The sequence below is a fragment of the Micromys minutus genome, assembly GCF_963924665.1.
Source record: "Micromys minutus genome assembly, chromosome: 19".
NCBI classification, from domain to species: Eukaryota; Metazoa; Chordata; class Mammalia; order Rodentia; family Muridae; genus Micromys; species Micromys minutus.
In genome coordinates, this window is record NC_137954.1 from 29631524 (window position 1) to 29651562 (window position 20039).

Sequence of the window (20039 nt, forward strand, 5' to 3'; positions counted from 1 at the left end):
ATGAGGAGAAAGATGAGCTCTACCACCCAGTCTTCTGAACCCCAAAGAGAAGTAAATCATTTCGTTCCTGGATCTCCAGAGAAATTTACTCACATCAGGTTGATAGGTGGGACATAATAAAAAGTTCTACTCTAGTAACCACAAAATAAGTGTGTGTGTGTGTGTGTGTGTGTGTGTGTGTGTGAGAGAGAGAGAGAGAGAGAGAGAGAGAGAGAGAGAGAGAGAGAGAGAGAGAGAGAGGTTGATAGAAGGTGTTGTAGAGAAGGCAATGGGGCAGCAGAGACGGGATTCTGCTGCCATTGGGGAAGGTGGGATCACTTCTGCTGCTCTTGAGGCCCTTCCTGATTAGAGGGGACTCCGTGCGAACTGCAGAAATTGCTTTCGTTCTCATAATAAATGCCTCCTCCAAGCCGGAGCTGGGCTGCTGCCCTGAAGCTGATATTGGATCTTTTATGTTGTTCTAAATTAAATTCAGAGCAACTCAACCCATGCCACAAGTCCTATTATGTGAGCTTCTTTTGCACTAAATCTGTGTTTATGGGAACATAAACTACATGTTGTCCCTCTCACTGGATTTCATTATTGATGATGAATTCTAATATGCACCCATCAACTGCCTTTTTAATCACTGTCAGTCATTCCTTTCTCTGGCATTCCGATTTGAGGCACCAGTGATGGCTTGAAAATAAGGCCTTGACTCTGCTCAACTGTATTTAGGGCTAATTAAGAGAAAATAACTCTTCCCAGTGAGACTCGCAGCATCCAAGCAAATCCTTGACAAATGCAGCCTTTCCTTTGGACCAACATACCGATGTGTGATGCCAGGAAATATTTCCACTATAACCATAAGAAAATCTGCACTCCACCTCCCGCGGACAATGTCATGCTGCTTTGGTATAAGGAGGGGATAACAAGTGTCAGTCAAGGCCAGGAAGCAAAACACAAGAAGTATTTAATTAAGGGGGGGGGGAGGCATGTAATTCGTCGCTTCTGTCAGTGTATCCCAGCTCCCACTGATGGCTGTCCTCAGCTGTGGGGAGCAGATGAATGCAATTGCAAGCTCTCAGCTCCTGCTCAAGACTGACATTTCCCCTAAATCTCCCACCCCCTTCTCCTCCCACACCCCTGTGATGCCACACAGTGCCATTCATTATATTCTGAAGGTTAGAGTCATTTGCTCCAAGACAAGAATGCAAAAATGGATAAGATCAGACTTCCTGAGTTATACAGGTCTCTGTTGATGTCACTTCCATAGGTTCTTCAGTTGTGGATGGCTCACCCAAAAGACTTCAATTTTGCTCTCATCTCCGCTTTCCAAGTCTTTCTTTCATTGAATGCTGAGAGTTACTGTTGCTTTGCAAATTGCAGATTTTAATTTTTCTGTTTTTTTTAAACTTCCCACGGGAAGCTTACAGTTATTTTTATGTATTTCTTCTAGCTGATAAAATGAAACGTCTCTTTGTAGGGGGAAGAAAAGTGAGATGTGCATATGCCCAGAAAAAAACGGGGAGGGGGGATGAGCTACCCACATGGAAACATAAGAAATAGCTTTCTTATATTTATCCCAAATTATGAAAATGTAAGAAAACCCTGCTATAGAATATAGAGTTATAACAAACTAACATAATGAAGTAACATTAAAAATTGCATACACATTTAAAGAAGAATTTCTTACGTCCTTTCAACAAAGAGTAACTGAATAGCAACAGTGTGATTATTCTCCAGGCCTCTTGCTTATTTCTCTAGCTAAGGTTTCTTTTAAATTTGTTAAAACTTATTTCTAATTTATGTATATGCATATGCCCGCTACTCTGTATTTGTGCTCATGTGATGCCCATAGAGCCAAAAAGCGGGAACTGAGTCTCCTGCAACTTGGAGTTACAAGAGCTTGCTAGCCATCTGACTTGGATATTGAAAACTGAATCTTGTTCCTCTACAAGAAAAGTAAATGTTCTTACCCACTGAGAGACATCTCTCTGGCCCCCAGAGTCTCATAAGTTGAGTTTTTCACAATTCTTTATGGGGGCTAGAAACAATAACAATGTTCAAAAGTATTATTAATTTATGTGAGTGTTCTAAGTTTCTATGTAGACCAAGTACAACACTTCAGTTCATTTATCCTATTCAGAGATCTTTGTCTGTCTCCTGTCTATGTCAGGTTAAGTGCTGTGGAGTCAGAATGAGAGTTATGGATGTAGGCTCACATTCCAAAGCTCACATCCCAATAGCTAAGATATTCACAACAGATAGAAATATTGTATGCTAGAATCATGTGTCCTATGATTAGGGACTTAGATGGGCTCAGGTAAAGGGGATCACCAGTTGAGGGGGCTCTCTCAGAAAGCGACTTTCAAATAGATGTTGCAATATGCAAGGGACAACATAGTAGAAGATAAGGTGTAGTTGGGAGAGATGACATATACCAAGGACTTGAAATGCCAGTTTTAGGGAGGAAACTTGACTAGTTAAGGTAGCTTGATCTGCCTTCTGTCTTGCAAAGCTCTTCACCTTTGTGAAGAATTGGCTCGGAGATAGAGCTGTCAAGTGAAACTTAAAATGGCCAGCACATTTATATTTCAAATAAACAGTCAATAATTTTAGTATAACACAAATTTGTATGGGACATACTTGTGAGCTCTGGAAATAAACCTATGATCTGTATCCCACCCACTTCCAAGGTGGTTCCTGGGGACTCTTCATTGTGAGTAGATTTACACCCATGGACAGTGATTCATTTCTCTATAGTTATTCTGTTGAACAGGATCTTATTACATAGCAGAAATTTATGCTGTGAGTCTGACGTCAAGGTCTATGGTAGGGTCTCAGCAAAAACTCTCTTCCTGACATATTGATGGCTGCTTTTTCACTGTATCTGTACAGGTGTATAGAGTGAAAGCTCTGCTCTGCCTCCTTCTCAAGCTACTAATCCCACCTTGAAGGTCCCATTCCCATTTTGTTATCATCTCCAAAGACCATGCTTCCAAATAACACTACACTAGATGTGAAGTATCAATGTGAGAATTAGGGGATAGGTCTCCCACGCTCATGGATTAGAAGGATCAGCATAGTAAAAATGGCCATCTTGCTGAAAGCAATCTACAGATTCAATGCAATTTTCATCAAAATTCCATAGAGTCAGAAAGAGCAATATGAAAATAACAAAATACCCATGATAGTGTAAACTATTCTCAACAATAAAAGAACTTCCAGGGGAATTACCATCCTACCATCCCTAACCTCAAGGTGTATTACAGATCAATTGTGATTAAAACTGTACAGTATTGGTACAGAAACAGGCAGGTAGACCAATGGAACAGAACTGAAGATCCCCAAATGAGTCTATACACCTATGGTCACTTGATCTTTGACAAAGGAGCTAAAAGCATTCTATGAAAAAAGAACAGGCTCTTCAACAAATGGTGTTGGTTCAACTGGCAGTCAGCATGCAGAAGAATGAAAATTGATCTATTCTTATCTCCTTGTACAAAGCTCAAGTCAAAGTGAATCAAAGGCCTCCACATAAAACCAGGTACACTGAAACTAATAGAGGAGAAAGTGGGGAAGAGCTTAGAACACATAGGCACAGGGGGAAATTTCCGGAACTGAACACCAATGGCTTATGTTCAAAGCTCTAGAATTGACAAATGCAAGAAACTGCATTTCTTTCTATAGGGCAAAGAACACTGTTAAGAAAACAAAGCAGCAACCAACAGAATGAAAAATGATCTTTGCCAATCCTACATCTGAGAGAGGGCTAATATCCAATATATACAAATAACTCAAGAAGTTAGACTCCAGAGAATCAAATAATCCTATTTAAAATGGGGTACAGAGCTAAATAAAGTATTCTCAACTGAGGAATACTGAATAGCTCAGAAGCACCTAAATAAATGCTCAACATCCTTAGTCATCAGGGAAATTCAACCCTGAGATTCCACCTCACACCAGTGAGAATGGCTAAAATAAAAAACCCAGGTGACACCAGATGCTGGTGAGGATGTGGAAAAAGAGAAACACTCCTCCACTGTTGGTGGGATTGCAAGCTGGTACAATCACTCTGAAAATCAGTCTGTTGGTTCCTCAGAAAATTGGACATAGTACTACCTGAAGACCCAGATATACCACTCCTGGGCATATACCCAAAAATTGCCCCAACATTTAACAAGGACACATGCTCCACCATGTTCATAGCAGCCTTATTTATAATAACCAGAAGTTAGAAAGAACCCAGATGTCCTTCAATAGAGGAATGGATACAAAAAATGTGGTACATTTACATAATGGAGTACTAGTCAGCTATTAGAAACAATGACTTCATGAAATTCTTAAGCAAATGCACAGAAGTAGAAGCCATCATCCTGAGTGAGGTGACACAGTTACAAAAGAATACATATGATATTCACTCACTGATAAACGGATACTAGCTCCCAAATAACCATGAAATCTGAATAACCATGAAACAATTCACAGACCTTATGAAGCTCAAAAGGGAAGAAAGGCCAGAATGTGGATGCTTCAGTCTTTCTTAGAAGGCAGAATAAAGCACTCACAGGAGGAAATACAGGGATAAATAGACAAGCAGGGATTGAAGAAAAAAATCATTCAAAGACTGTCCCACCTGGGGATCCACCCCATATCCAGCCAACAAATCCAAGCACTATTGCTGATGCTATGAAATACTTACTGGTGGGAGCCAGATATGGATGCCTTCTCAGAGGCTCTACCAGAGTCATACAGATACAGTTGAGGATGGTTGCAGCTAACCATCAGCCCGAACACACAGGGTCCCCAATGAAAGAGCTAGAAAAAGGACTGAAGGAGCTGAAGGGGTTTGCAACCTCATGAGAAGTACAACATTATCAACCAACCAAACCCTCCAGAACTCCTAGGGACTAAAACACCAACCAATGAGCACACATAGAGAGACCCATGGCCTGAGCTGCACATGTAGCGGAGGGCAGCATTGTCTGGCATCGATGGGAGAAGAAGCCCTTGGTCCAGTGAAGGTGTGTTTCTCCAGTGTAGGGGAATGCCAAGGCACTGAGGTGGAGAGGGGAAGTACCTTCATGCAAACCAGTGGAAGGGGAGGGGAATGGGAGTGAGGGCAACAGTGATAACATTTGAAATGTACGTACAGAGAATATCTAATAAAAAATTTCTGAAATAATTCACATTTGACAAAACACTATGCTTTTCTGGCATCAAATAGGGTCTGACTTCTGACAAGGTTGTCATATACTTTGGTCATGGCTGCTACAGTTTGAGAAGTCTGGCTTCAGTCATTTATGTGTCCTTAACTAGGAGAATTGGATTAATAGACATTAAATATAGGCATGGTCTTCTTAAGCTTGGGAACAGAATTTTCTTCACATATTGTAAGTAAAGTCTATATTCTAAGACCAATAAACTACATCTCTCCTTTTCTATTCCAAGGCCAACTCTCCAAAAATACCCCTGGTCATTCTGGGAGATCATAGCATTTCTTTGTTAGTTTATACATCAATTTCCTGTCACCACAATTATTCTATATAACAAACAATAGCAGCCCTTCCATGTGACATAGTACATAACCATTTTCATTTGTGACTTAGTTGGCTAGGCCATTCTGTGGTTCTTGGCTGGGCTTGGGCAAGCAGTCTGTTTCATCTTGGCTGAGGGTCACTCCAATACCAAGCAGTTGGCTGGCTTCAACCTAATTTCTGGTGGCCTTGGCCATCCCAGTCTGGCTTTGCCTCATATGATGACTCAATAACCCAGCAAGCTACCTAGGTTTGTTCCCAAAGCAGTGGGGATAGAAATAGATGTGAAAGCTGCCCATGGGACTCAGGTCAGAGGTGAGACCACATTCTGCTGGCCAATGTAAATCAAGACAACAGCCAAGATCAATAGAAAAGAAAAGTAGACTCTCTCTCTCTCTCTCTCTCTCTCTCTCTCTCTCTCTCTCTCTCTGTGTGTGTGTGTGTGTGTGTGTGTGTGTGTGTGTGTGTGTGCGCGCGCGTGCGTGTGTTGGGGGGCAGGGAGGGGGACAAATGACAAGGTCACATTGTAAAAAGCATAGGTCAAGAGTGAAAGGGTGGAATATAGAATTGTGGCCATTTTCTGAAGCAATGCATTACAAATGGATATCCACGGTAATAGCTCTTTATAAGCAGAGCACTGTGTTTATATTATCTTTTCCCATACTTCTTAAAGAAGCTAAGGAAGCTTATGAGATCTAAAGTGAAATATTGATGCGGTGGGAAGGATTCTAAACACTCTCTCTGGACAAATTTCAGCTATTTATGCAGGCTCATTAAAGGGAATGAATGTAGGTCTTCCAAAACAGTGACTTATAGTGACTGGCGGGGGTGCAATGACCACTAAACCTTAAGCACAGTGAGATAGGTTTATGAGAAATTTATTAAAGCAGTCTGCTTGAGCGGACCTTCCAATCACATAGAGACACAAGAGACATGTCCAATGTGTGAAGGAGAAAAATTATTTAAATCAGCAATAATTATGTGGGGAGAGAATAAATAATATTTTTGAAGCTAGTTCATAGAGGTTCAGCAATGATAAGCCAGACTTACACCCCATAATATAAAGCCTTGGCTTGCTTCAAGTCTCTATGTAGACTAGATTGACATAGAAGTCACAGGGGCCAATTTGCCTCTGCCTCCTGAGTGCTGAGATTAGAGATTATGCCCTCTTCAGACATTTGCTTCCTTTTATTTAGCATTCAAGATGGAAGGTATAGAAGAAAAGGAGAATTATGTGGCACTGGTGAGATGCTCAGTGGATGAAGGCATTTTGCCACCAAGCCTGAGAACCAGAGTTTGCTCTCAAACAACCACATGGTAGGAAAGAATCAATTTTCTGGCTCCAGCAAGTTTCTCAGAGAGAGAGCAAATGTCATGCTCACTTTCACATGACCAGTGATAATCATGAGCAGAGTCCTAATTTCCTGCCATCCTTTCCCAACAGACCAATACCAACTCAGGTACCCTCAGCTTTGCAAGGTGAAAAGTTAAAGATCAGTCTCCGTTCAACCTCACATGAGTGTCTTGCTCTTTCTTTGCAGTCTTGTTCTGAAGACAGAGAGACCTTGGTGACACAGTTAACAGATTAGAAATTTCCTTAGGGGGAAAGTTAGAATGGTACCTTGAACATGGACATTCCAGTAATGGCAAGACTTACAATCTAAGGGCAGGACTTTGTCCAGATTTCGGGATGCGGAAGTGACAAGACCCGGAGCATCATTATCCACTCACTGCTGCAAGAATCAGAGGTGAGGAAATTCTGAAAACAAAACAAAACAAAACAAAAAACCCACAAGGACTCAGACATCTTCTCTACAGTTAAGATAAACAACTTTCAGATGCAATTCCTGTCAGCTAAAAGGGGGAAAAAATTCCATTGCTGCAGCTGTGAAACAATATTTGAAAATTCGCTTTCTGCATTTCCTCCTGAACTATTGCCTTTTCCAAGAAGCTTTCTGAGTATGAAAGTGTCCCAGGTATTCTCTGATCAATTCCATCCTAGCTCACCTTAAGCTGGACAATCTACCTACCCTTACAAGGTAGTTTTAGCCTCAGTCAGGGGTTGTCCAGAATAACAAGAACACTATGGTGTCAGGACCAGGTCCTGCAGTTGGTGAGCATTTACTTCCCAGCTTGGTGACCCAGCTAACAGGTTAGAAATGCCCCAGGGTGAACATTTGCAAAGTGGCTGAAAAGATGTGAGTGAAAGCATGAAGTCATCATCTGACAGTCTAGTGCTGACTGAATTTACAAGAGGACACTGCTCAAAAGAGCTGCAAAAGTTAGCAGTATCCAAAACTGTCACTCGGTCATTCCCTAAATTGAGTTCAGAGTTCAATGTCTTCCACTTGCCTCTCTTTGTTTTTCTCAATGACTTTCAAGCACTGGAGCAAGACTAGCCCCACTTCCCATTCACAGACTCCCCAGAGGCAGGGCTGAGGCACAGAAAAGGCTGAATTCAGCTTCTCCTGCAAGATGCTTGCCACTGTGAAGAACATGAGAGAGAAATTCTGGCATTATGTGGATAGATCTCCTGAGACAGTGTTAAGTTTTTTTTTTTTTTTTTTTTTTTTTTTCCCACACAGATTTCAGAATAGGCATTCAATATTGAAGTTGAAAGTTAGAGCCCTAGCATTATAATGAAAGGGACATTTGCCATATGAGGTGTAGTTGAGAAAGATGCTTCTCCCATCACTAAGAGCTTTTCCATCTTGTGGAATTCAGTAGCTTCTCTCTAAAGAATAGGAAGAAGAGGCCAGTGCCTCTGGCTAAGATGGCTGGTTATTGAGTTGCTGCTTTGTGCAAAGGAAATCCTGACTGGCCTTGAGCACTCAGGCTTGAGAGTGCAGGGGTTGTCTCTGGAGGTGATACAAACTGCTAGTAGCATACAGTTGGGGAAAACAAGCTGTACTCTGGCTATCATTCCATAAATGGCCTGCTAGGGGACGTAGGACATCTCATCATCTGGTAAATCAAAGAAGCTGCCCTCTCTTGACCAAAAACGATCAACTACAAATGGTACTGACATCTCATGGCTGCCCCGAAAGTGGGGAAGGGGAAGCCAGGCTCCTCCTGTGGCTGTCTAAAGACAGTAATCATGTAACTTAGACAATCCCAACCTCCCTTCTGAAAGTGAGGTTTCCACTGCAATGGATGCCTGTATATTGGTCATTGAGACTGATCTGAATTTCCAGGCTGGTCACCAAGTCCTCTCTTTTCCAGACCAGCATTTGTTCCTCGTTAGTCCCATGCTCTCCCATTTGGCTAACATCCTTCATTAACCTTTCAAGGACAATGCTATTCTTCCTGCCCCTCTATTTCCCTTCCCAAAGGTTAACCTGTACCACCCCGACACATTTCAATTCTAAATGGCTTTGATTTATTTTTGCAGGGAGAAGGAGAGAGTGAGAGCACCTTCATTAGCAATTTGAAAGCAGTTACTTCAAGTAGTGAGGAGTTGGGCTTCAATTCCGGCTTTCCTTCTAAATGTTCATCCTCAAAAATAACTCAGGAAAATGACCCTTAGTCATTAGCAGCCCAGTGTTTACATATCAGAAACTTGTCTGAATCATCTCTCTAAGGACAGATCCATCCAGAATTAATGTGAGGATATCATTGAAGAATAGCAACCTCACCTTCAAGTTTACTGCTTGTTTTAATTAGCAATGGAGCAGGAAAATATGAACTCACAAGGCTAATACTTGAAAAATCAACAGAAATAATAATAATAAGAAATCTATGAAAGGAGAATTCAGTGGGAGGAAAGACAAACAGGATTAGGAAAACTGTTTAGACATCTTCCCATTTTTAAAAGTTCTATAGTTCTGTAAAGTTGAGTTCACCAAAGACTTTTCTGGGACAGTTTTATGTTAGACAATCTGCTAAATTTGAGACATAATAAAAGACAAAGCCACTCTTCTATAAGAACTCTGCAAGCTACAAGGTAGACATTTGATAAATGTCAATTCTATTCTTTTTCTACTAGTGAAAAATGTCTTTATGGATTAATATTTATCATGATTCCTAAGGAGGTTTTTTGTTGTTGTTTTTATTTTTGTTTGTTTAAAAAAACCTGTGGTGGATAAGGCTAGATAGCTCTCCTTCCAAACAGTATCATTTTTGCCTGGGCATATGAATAAACTACATTTCCCAGACCCTTTTGCAGCAAATGTGACATGTGGTTGGATTGTAGCCATTAGAATGAAATCAGAAGTTGGTGCCTCGATTCTAGAAGTGGTGCCTTGATTCTAGACTAGAGTTTCTTTTAAGTCTTTACACTTTGCCCAAATTCACGTTTTGCCTACACAGCACATAAACATGTTTGGTCTTTATCTTGATCATAATGGAGGTCCAGATACTCTCTGAAGTATTTCAGGGACACACATAATCATAATTACTACAAGTAAAATTCTTATAGTTGGTAAGAGATAGATTATAGGACAAGAGTGTCAGAGAGACCAGCTAGCAGGATATTACAGAAATGTAGGTGAAAAATCAAGGGAACCTAAGTTAAACATTTCTATTGTAAAGACGAAGCTGGAAAACACTGAGATTCCAGGGCTTGGGTAAGGCAACTTAGAGGCAGGAGATGCAAGACATGATGTTTCTTCTTCACTCAGAAACTCACATGGCACAGCCAAGCACAAAGGCTCCCACTGCCTCCTTCTCCTTCTTCTTTCTTTCCTCTTCCTTCATAGTCCTAGTAGCCACACAGTCCTTCAAACACCAGGACACATGCTTGAGCACAACACAAAGAAGACAATGATCAAGAAAAAAATTCCAAGTCATATGATGTCTCACCACATCTGAAGCTTAGTCAATAATACCATGAAGTTCTACACAAGGATCCCTTTTCAGAAATTCCATGATTCACCACTGGGAGGATTCTTACCAGAGAAAACAAATATGCTAAGGATGAAAGTATGCAAAAGACACTGAGAAGGTATATTAGAAAAGGATTTGTCAAAGATATCACACCTACAACCTGTATGCCTCCTAGGAGGTCTGCAGAAATCAAATAACACAGGTGAGAATCTGGTCCAAATTCCCACACCAGCAGACACAACCAGGGGGCTCAGCTACCCTCCACCCCCACCACCCCAGCTCCATCTTTCTTCCAGCCTGCTTCCTTCCCTGGGCCAGATCAGCAGCCAGAAACTTACCCGAATGTTACAACCTGCTTGCCTCCTAGGAGGTCTGAAATAACCAAAGACACAGAGCCCAGCTGACACAGGGCCCATCTGCCCTGTCCAGCTCCACCTTCATTTTGGTCTGCTTCTCTACCCAGGACCAGATCATTGGGCCTGATACCCTCCAACACCCCACGGCTTGCCTGCCTCCCAGAAGGTCTGCAGTAACCAGGAGCACAGGAGGCTTGCTCTAACCAGAGACACAAGAGGCCCACCCTAACCAGAGACAGAACTGCCTGCCTCCAAGGAGACTACTCTAGGGGACATTCTGATCAATGAAGAGCAGAGATAACCAGATGACCATAAGGATCATAAGTGACAGAACCCAATATAATTCAGCGCCATGAGAAGTTATTTCTCCTACCACAGCAAGCTATGAATACCCCAACATACCTGAAAAGCAAGGTAATGACTTAATATTCTATCTCATGAAGATGAAAGAGGCCTTCTAGGAGGACAAAAAGAACTCCCTTAAAGATAGTCAGGAAAACACAGTAAACAAGTAGAATCCCCTAAAGAAACAAATTTTTTAAATAAATACACAAAAATACAATCAAGTAGGTAAAGGGACTGAAAAAAAAAAACCAGTCCAAGAACTAAAAAATAGAAATAGAAATAATAAAGAAAACACAAAGGGAGGCAACTCTGGAGATGGAAAACTTAGGAAAGAGATCAGGAGCTACAGATGCAGGAATCACCAATAGAATACAAGAGATAGAGAGAGTGTCGGGTATAAAAGATACCATAGAAAATATTGACACATCACTCAAAGAAAACACAAAGTGTAAAAAACTCCTAACCCAAAATATCGAGGAAATTCAAGACACAACAAAAAGATCAAACCTAAGAATAATAGGAATAGAAGATAAAGATGATGAAGAATCCCAGCTCAAAGGGCCAGAAAACATCTTCAACAAAATCATAGAAAAAAAAGTATTCCTAACCTAAAGAAAAAGATGGTCATAATTATACAAGAAGCCTCCAGAACACCATATAGATCAGACCAGAAAAGAAAATCCTCACATCACATAATGATCAAAATACTAAATGCACAAAACAAAGAATATTAAAAGCTGTAAGAAAAATAGGCCAAGTAGCATATAAAGGTGGGCTTATCAGAATTACACTAGACTTCTCAACAGAGACCCTAGAAGCCAGAAGGTCCTGGACAGACATCATCCAGACTCTAACAGAACCCAACATAACCCAAAATGTTTTGTCTGACACACAAACACATCACTATTAAGCATCAACTCTTACATTTTTATTCATTCCCAAGATCTAGATAACTTTAACAATCCCACAGTCTTCAAAAATTCTTATATATTAAAAGTTCAATCCCTTTAAAATATCCAATCTCTTTTGAAATTCAAAGTCATTTTACAATTCAAAGTCTCTTAACTGTGGGTCCCACTAAAATAATTTCTTCCTTCAAGTGGGAAAAATATCAGGGCACAGTCACAGTCAAAAGCAAAATCAAACTCAACCATCCAGTGTCTGGGATCTACTCATTATCTTCCTTGACTCCTCCAAGGCCTTGGGTCACGTCTCCAGCTCTGTCTTTGTAGTACACACCTTGTCTGCTAGGCTCCAGCTGCCTGTACTCCACTGCTGCTGCTGTTCTTGGTGGCCATCTCATGGTACTGGCATCTCCAAAACACTGCTGTCTTCAGCTGCAACTAGGCTTCACCAATAGCTTCTCATAGGCTCTGTTCCTGGTGCCAAGCCTCAACTCCTTTGCATGACCCTTCAGTATTGGGCCATCAACTGCAACTAAGGCTGCACCTTCACCAATGGCCTCTGGTGGCCTCTCACAGTGCCAGGCATCAGCTGCTACTCCCTCATGTTTCAAATTAGTACCACCTGGGTAACTCTTGAACATTACTGAGTCTGGCTGCCAACATAAGGTACAACCATGGCTGCCTCACAGCTCCTCTACGCTCTCAGGAAGCATTTCCCAGAGGATTTCACCTCAGTGGTGCTGGTTTCTTCTTAATTACCACTAATTTCTTAGCTCCAGCTGACCAACATCAATAGTCCCAGTAATGCAAAGGTTTTGCTTTAGAAGTTCAGGTGTGTTGTTAATCACAGCTTATCCTTCAATTCCAGCTAACCCAAACCACAGAGTCTTCACAATCAAAACAGCAACTGCCCCGATAAGAGTCTTTAATCTTCCCTCTGAAATTTCATAGGCCAGGCCTCCATCTTCTGCACTGTTCTCAACATTATATTCCAAGCTTTTACAGAGCATCCAACAGAGCTCCAGGGACTAAAATGGAGAATAGACTGAAGGAAAGGTGGTACCATTACTGCCTTGGGATCCACCTCATGTGGGGACTCCAAGACCTGACACTATTACTGATGCTATGGTGTGCTTACATCTCCTGAGAGGCTCTACCAGCAGCTGACTGAGACAGAAGCACACACTTACACCCAGTCATTGAACTGAATTCAGGGACCCATATGGAAGATGCACTTAAATCCTTGAGAAATCTGAGGCCCCAAGGAAGGGAGAAACCTAGGATGGGGGTGAAGCACTCTCTTGGAGGCAAGAGGGAAGAAGAATGAGATGAGAAACTCTGGGGGGGGGGGGAACAGAGGCAGGCAACAGCGGGAATGTAAAGAGATGAAATAAGAAATAAAAAGAAAAGAAAATGATTTTGTCAGACCAGAAAGAAGAAAAGACAAAAGAAGTTTTAGTGGTTTGAATGACAAAGGCTCACACAGACTGTTGAACTATTTGGGAAAGATTGGGAGGTGTGGCATTGTTGGGGGAAATATGACAGTAGAGACTGCTTGGTTTAAGGTTTCAGAAGCCCATGCACACCCCCCCCCCCAGTGCCTCCCATGCTGGTTGCATAGCTCTCCCTTACTGCTCCAGTGCTATGCCTGCCTGCCTCCCACAGGATGATCATGGACTGACCCTATAAAACTATAAGCAAGCACACACTTAAATGTTTTCTTTTATGAGAGTTTCCTTGGTCATGATGTCTCTGCACAGAAATATGACAGTAACTAAAACAGAGAATAAAATTTTAGCACAGAATTTATTTCAAAAATGTAATCATAGTAAACTATGCCATCTGTAATAAAATACGTGGATAAGGACACTGGTTTTGGCCCCAGACAACCACAGAACACTTGGTAGCCTAAGTCACTTTTAGAACATTGTAGGGCTGGATTACAGCCTGTGTCTTTACCGTGGCAACCAAGACCTTTCTACTAGTGCACTACAGGAAAGGGTTCTGGCATCCACAGTCTAAACCTCAGATGTAAAAATGACCCTTCGGCTTCATCTTCATCATTGTCTTCTTTCTAGAATAGGGTGCTGGTGCTGGCTCATCTTCACAGAACTTGAGAAATGACTTGATTTCCTCTTGGCGTATGTCCCTACCTTGGCCTGTGCTGGTGTGGTATGGATGCTCTTCAACAGTGTCACCATGCGTTTGAAGACAGAATTCCCACCTGGTGGTACTGCTTTTGAAAGTTGTCAAATCTTTAAGGAGGCAGAGCCCAGTAGGAGGAAATGGGCCTCCGGGAATAAGCCTTGAGGAAGAATTCCATGGCCTTACTTCCTGCTCACTCTTGCTCGTGGTGATACTACATCCTCTTAAACTGTAAGGCAGAATGAGACCCCCTTTCCTTAAAGTGTGTTTGTCCAGCATTCTGTCAGCACAATAAGAACAAAACAAATACATATACATTTACTAATTTATAAATATCACTAGAACGTAATATTTGATTTTGTGATGTTGAGTTTGTGAGTCCTGTATAAACTATCCAGAAATTTGTGAAAAACTACAAACGACCAAACTGATGCAAAAAAGAGGCAAAAATATCTTCATATTTTTGAGATATTTTAGCTTTGACTTTAAGAAAGGAAAATTTGTTTTTTGTTTTGTTTGTTTATACTTTTATTTTACCTATTCACTTTATATCCTAATCACTGCCCCCATCACCCCCTCTCTGCCTTCTCCCCATTTCCTCCCCCTTCTCTGAAATGTGTGCCCCCTGGGTATCTCCCCATCCTGGCACATCTAGTCTGTGTGAAGCTAGGCCCATCCTCTCCCCCTGAGGCCAGACAAGGCAGCCCAACTAGAAAACAATATTCCAAATACAGGCAGCAGCTTTTGGGATAGCCCCCACTCCCACTCCAGTTGTTCAGGACCCCTTCCCCCCCACCTAAGCTGCACATATGCTACATATGTGAGGGGAGGCCTAGGTCCTCTCCATGTATGTTCTTTGGTTGGTGGCTCAGTCTCTGAGAGTTCCAAGGGTTCATGTTAATTGGCTCTGTTGGTCTTCCTGTGGAGTTCCTATCCCATTTGGGCCCACAATCCTTTGTCCTATTCTTCTATAAAAGACCTCAAGCTCTGCCCACTGTTTGTGGATATCTACATTCATCTGAGTCAGCTGTTGGGTGGAGCAACTCAGAGGACAGCCATGCTAGACACCTATCTGCAAGCAAAACAGAGTATCATTAATAGCGTTAGAAAATGGTGCTTACCCATGGAATGAGTCTCAATTTTGGCCTGTTATTGGTTGGCTTTTCCCTTAGTCTCTGCTTCATTCCCCGTGCCTGCATTTCTTGTAGGCAGGATGAATTTAGGGTCGACAGTCTTTTGAGTGGGTTGCTGTCAATACACTGGGGTTCCTGCCTGGCTACAGGAGATGACCTCATCATATTTCATATTCCCGAAGCTATGTGTCAAAGCTAAGGTCACCCGCATTGATTCTTGGCCCCTCCTTTATTCCAGGTCTCTGTCTCATCCTGGAGTTGCTTCACACACACACACACACACACACCCCTCTGTCAATTGCAGATTTCTGTTCATTCTCATGGCCATATGACCATAAAGAAAGGAAAAATTTTAAAGTATTTTAATGTCTCATAATGTTCTTGGTAGACATAAAAACAGCCCATTCTTTGAAGATAAAATATAGTGTCGGATTAAAACGGGAAACATCTGCCAATAGAAATAACAGTGGAAAATGGATCTAGTCAAACTGTCCTTCTCTGATGGGTAAAGCTTGAATAGAAGAGCTGGCAAAATATTTCATATTCTGCTGTATTATGGAGTCTACCAAAAACACTGGAAAGTGGAGATAGTTTATTGCCTCACCAGAGAAAATGTACATTCCTCTTCAACCTCAACATTCTGCCAATGTAGAAAGTGCTTAGTGGAACAGAACAAAACAATAACACAGTGCCAAGTGTGGGGGGGAAATGGCAGCTAATCAGGTCTTGAGGGTCTCTATAACAAGCTCCCAGCCCCTGTTGGCACTTTTCTTAAAATGGGATGGATAGATTCCACTGATTCAAGATAAAAATGACTTTCGAAGGGAAAGAAGAAATAAAGCAACATTCCCTCTCTAGCAGACATTTAAAGTAAACCAGGCGACTGTCACTCATGTGCAACACAAAAACTTACACCTGCATAAAGTGAAAATTATCACAAAGCGGGAGCCGGTGTGTGGAGGTGCCCTGCATTAAGATGTATTACCTAAGCACCTAAGATATGACAACGTAGTCTCAGTTTCTCATGTTCAAGTCCACCTCACTCAAGTTTTTACACTGTAGCTTGTTTCTCAGCTAATCATTTAGTAACCACTCTCAATCCTCATTAAACTGAAAGAGGTCAGTGGTCACTAAACAATCTGGTGTCCGCTATCAACACTAACCATCAAGCCACCACAATGACGATGGCTTACCTGAGCGATGCTTAGGGAATCACACCTTTTGCCAACATCATTGATGCCGAAATGAAGACTGAGTTTCAACGGAACAGCGTGAGCAGCTAATGTTGCTGTGATTCTACATCTTCTCAGAAGAAACTGAGGTCTTATTCAGCTACATGTTACTGAACAAGTCAGTTGAAGGGAAACTGGGTTTTGTATGTACACCGGAGTATGTATAGAGAATATATATACCAGAGTGTATTACAGACAAGTATATATACATGTGTATATACAGAGAAGCAGTCACAGTCCAGGTCTGGGACTGGAGGATGCCTGAGGGGAGCAGGAGTATGGGGGGGGGGCAATAGAGTGTCTGCCTCAAAGTTTATTAAAAAAAAAAAAAAAACAAATCAAAGAACTAAACTTTCCAAAGGGTCATGGAAACGGCTGAAACTGCAACCCCCTTTCTATGCTTGGAAACTGTGGTGTGGTTTGGACAAAGGCTTTGGGCCTGGTAGATGTTTTGATGGCTGATTTTCAAACTTTCCTATTAGCAAGAGTGATGTTAAGGCAAGGCCGATAAAATCACCCGAAATCACATAACCTCCAGATAACCACCATTAACATTTTGGGGAAAGTTTTCTTTGATTCTTTTTTCTCATTTCTCACTGTTCACTTAATTGATTTTCTAATTTGGTCAATATAGTTAGTCTTCCATGGACTATTCTGTATTTTTTTAAAATTATCTTCTAATATTCAGTATTTGGGTCAACCACACAGGGATTGAGGATCTTTCTCCTTTAACTTGATGTCTGTATTGAAATTGTGCTTCCTGTGGACCCCAGATACCCAGGTCTGACTTTTAAAATCCAGTTTGTTCCTCAAGCTCCTAAGTAGCATGCTGAGCCTCTGTGTGCAACCTTAGTGTGAAGGGACTTTAGCCAGCCTAAATATCACAACTGTGGCTCTGGCAGGCCTCTCTCTTCCCCAATTGCTATTGTTTTGCTAAAAAAAAAAAAAAAAAAAAAAAAAAAAAATTAGATTACATTCCTAAATCTAGCCATGACCCTCTATTCCCTTATTTGGCCATTTCCTCTTCCGGAGGCTGACTACCAAACTATCAAAATATTGAAGTCTTACAAAGGCCCCCTTCAGATCACCTAATTAACATGCCCAATCAAAATTAAATGTGTCATCCTAACCCAGGGGTTTACACTTACACCTTTATAAATAGCATTTGCCTATGAGCCATTTCTGTCTCCTCTCTATCCACAGGAAGTCCTTTGTCTCCTTTGAGAAACAAATATCCCTTCCTTTATTCCCTTGTTCTCTTCTCCTTATACCTCATCCACTAACCTTCTGTCTTTGTCTCTTATTCTCTGCCTTTTATCTCACCAGACAAATATCTCTTTTGTACTTAGATCTTGGTCTTGGAGTGGCTTGAACATATACTAGTTCCTATAGTCAGGTCAGTCATCTTGTCTTCTCTGTGTCTCTTCCTTTTTGATCTCCTTTTCTCCATTCTTCTACCTTTACTGAAAGTTGGTTATGATTCTGTTTGATGCCTTGTGTTACTTGGTAGCTGTAATTCTTTTCTGTGTTACCTAGTCGCTGTTTAATGGGTTATAGAGAATGTATTTTATTCATCCAGGCTCTACCATAATTTTACATGTTATAAGAAACCTTAGGACACTACTCTGATCCTAACCTTTATTTTTTTAATACATTTGGTTCTATATGTATGCCTCAAATTCCACATGCAACATTAATTTATTTAGACAATTACTTCTTAAAAGTAGTTAATTAAAAAAAAGAGAGACGTAATCACTGTCCTAGCTCTTCTGGTACCATCTCTTATGCTCTGTGTTGAGTCCATTTCTGTCCATCATTGTTTTCTTTGACCAAAAGTGTTTGCTCCAGTATTCTGTGTAGCACTGGTCTGATGATTCTTTTTTAATTTGGTGATTCCCACCCCTGCCCCCGGTTTTATTCATTTCTTTGTTTTGCAATGCTCTGCCAGAACCCACGATACTGTGGTATGCACTTTAGGGAAATTAGTCTACCACCAAGCCCCACCTCCAGTCTGAACTTTGGCTTTTTCTACTGGGGCTAGAATTCTGTGTTGATGGAGTTGGTTTGTTGTTGTTGCTGCTGCTCATTCTGCTCCTCCTTCCTCCTCCTTCCTTCTTCCTCTTCCTCCTTGTACTGGGTAGTAAACCCAGGGCCTCACACAAGTGAGACATGTTCTATATTTCCTTCTAAGTATGCTAAACAGTGTTCTGGTTTGAATTATTTCTGGTGATGGATATGGATATCATCCTCTAGCTTACTCCTCTCTGCGTTTTGAACCTTCCTTCTGGCTGCTTTCAAGACAGATCTTATCATTGCGTCCAGCAATCTGGTTATAATTTACTTTGTGTTTTTCTTCATGTTCTTGCACTGGAGGTGTTCAGTTACTCTGATACATAAGTATATAGTTTTATCAAATTTGGACATTTTTCAAACATGGATTTCCAAGTTCTCTGTGCTTCCTCATCTTACAAAAATTCAAAATTTGGGGGTGATGTATGGTAGAGGACAAACATATCCTACAGTCTAAGGGTGCTCTCCTTTGTGTTTGGAAACAGTCCCTTCCTCCCTGGATCTCATTTCCAGCATTTTCTTTGCTGTTCTTCAAGTTTAGTAATTTTTCCTCATGCAGTTTGCCAAAATAGTGCCAAAGACCAAAGACCAAATGAAATCTAGCTTCCAGTCCATACTACAAAAAGTAGAGAGCTGGGGGCAAGTTGAGATTCTTAATATATGAAGTAATTTTAAGATAAATGAAGTGGATACTTCTGGTCAACATAGAGCAACAACAATTGAATCTTCCCTCCAGCATGGAACAAGCTGAACAGCAGAGAAAACAAAGAACAAAGATTGTTAAGTCATTGTACACTAGGAAACAAAGGGCAGTGATCTTTGAAAATCAGAAAATATATGGTTTAGGGAGACAGTGACTGGAAGCCAGATGCAGCCCATGACAAACTCAGCGATGGATACATGGAAGGGGTGTAGAGAGGAGTCCAGGTTCAGTCTGAGCTGAAGGATTGAAGGTAGGGTCTCAGGGAGGTCAGGTTGGTATCAGAAAGAAGAGAACAACCTACAGAACTCTAGGGATCTCTGGAGAGCACTCCTACATGCCTAAGTCATCAGTGAGCATCAAACAGTGAATGCATGGAGCATTCTTAAAATAGCGTACAGACAAGGATTGGTTCATGTTCTATAAAGCTGCAGTAGAAACCCCCAGAATCCAGGGAGCCTTTAGTAGAGAACTGGAGAGATTTTGGCCTCATTAACATGATACCATAAAAATAGCACTATTGAGAGCTAACTTCCCTACTCAGAGGAACTTAGTTTAGACTAAATGTTGATAGGACTGCTTCACAGTGTGTGAAAGCAAGACCTGTAAAGGGTTTTCAAGTAACTTATCATGCTCCAAACCAAAGCTCAGCAATATCTGCAGGCATGCAAAAATATTCCATGCTTAACAAATTCAAAGTCATCTCACCTGTTGATCAGCAGAGCTTCTTAAGAAGCAACAAAATAGGACCTAATAATGAATTATTAATAATCTAATAATCAATTGTGACAGTCTAGAAATGAAGTTGAC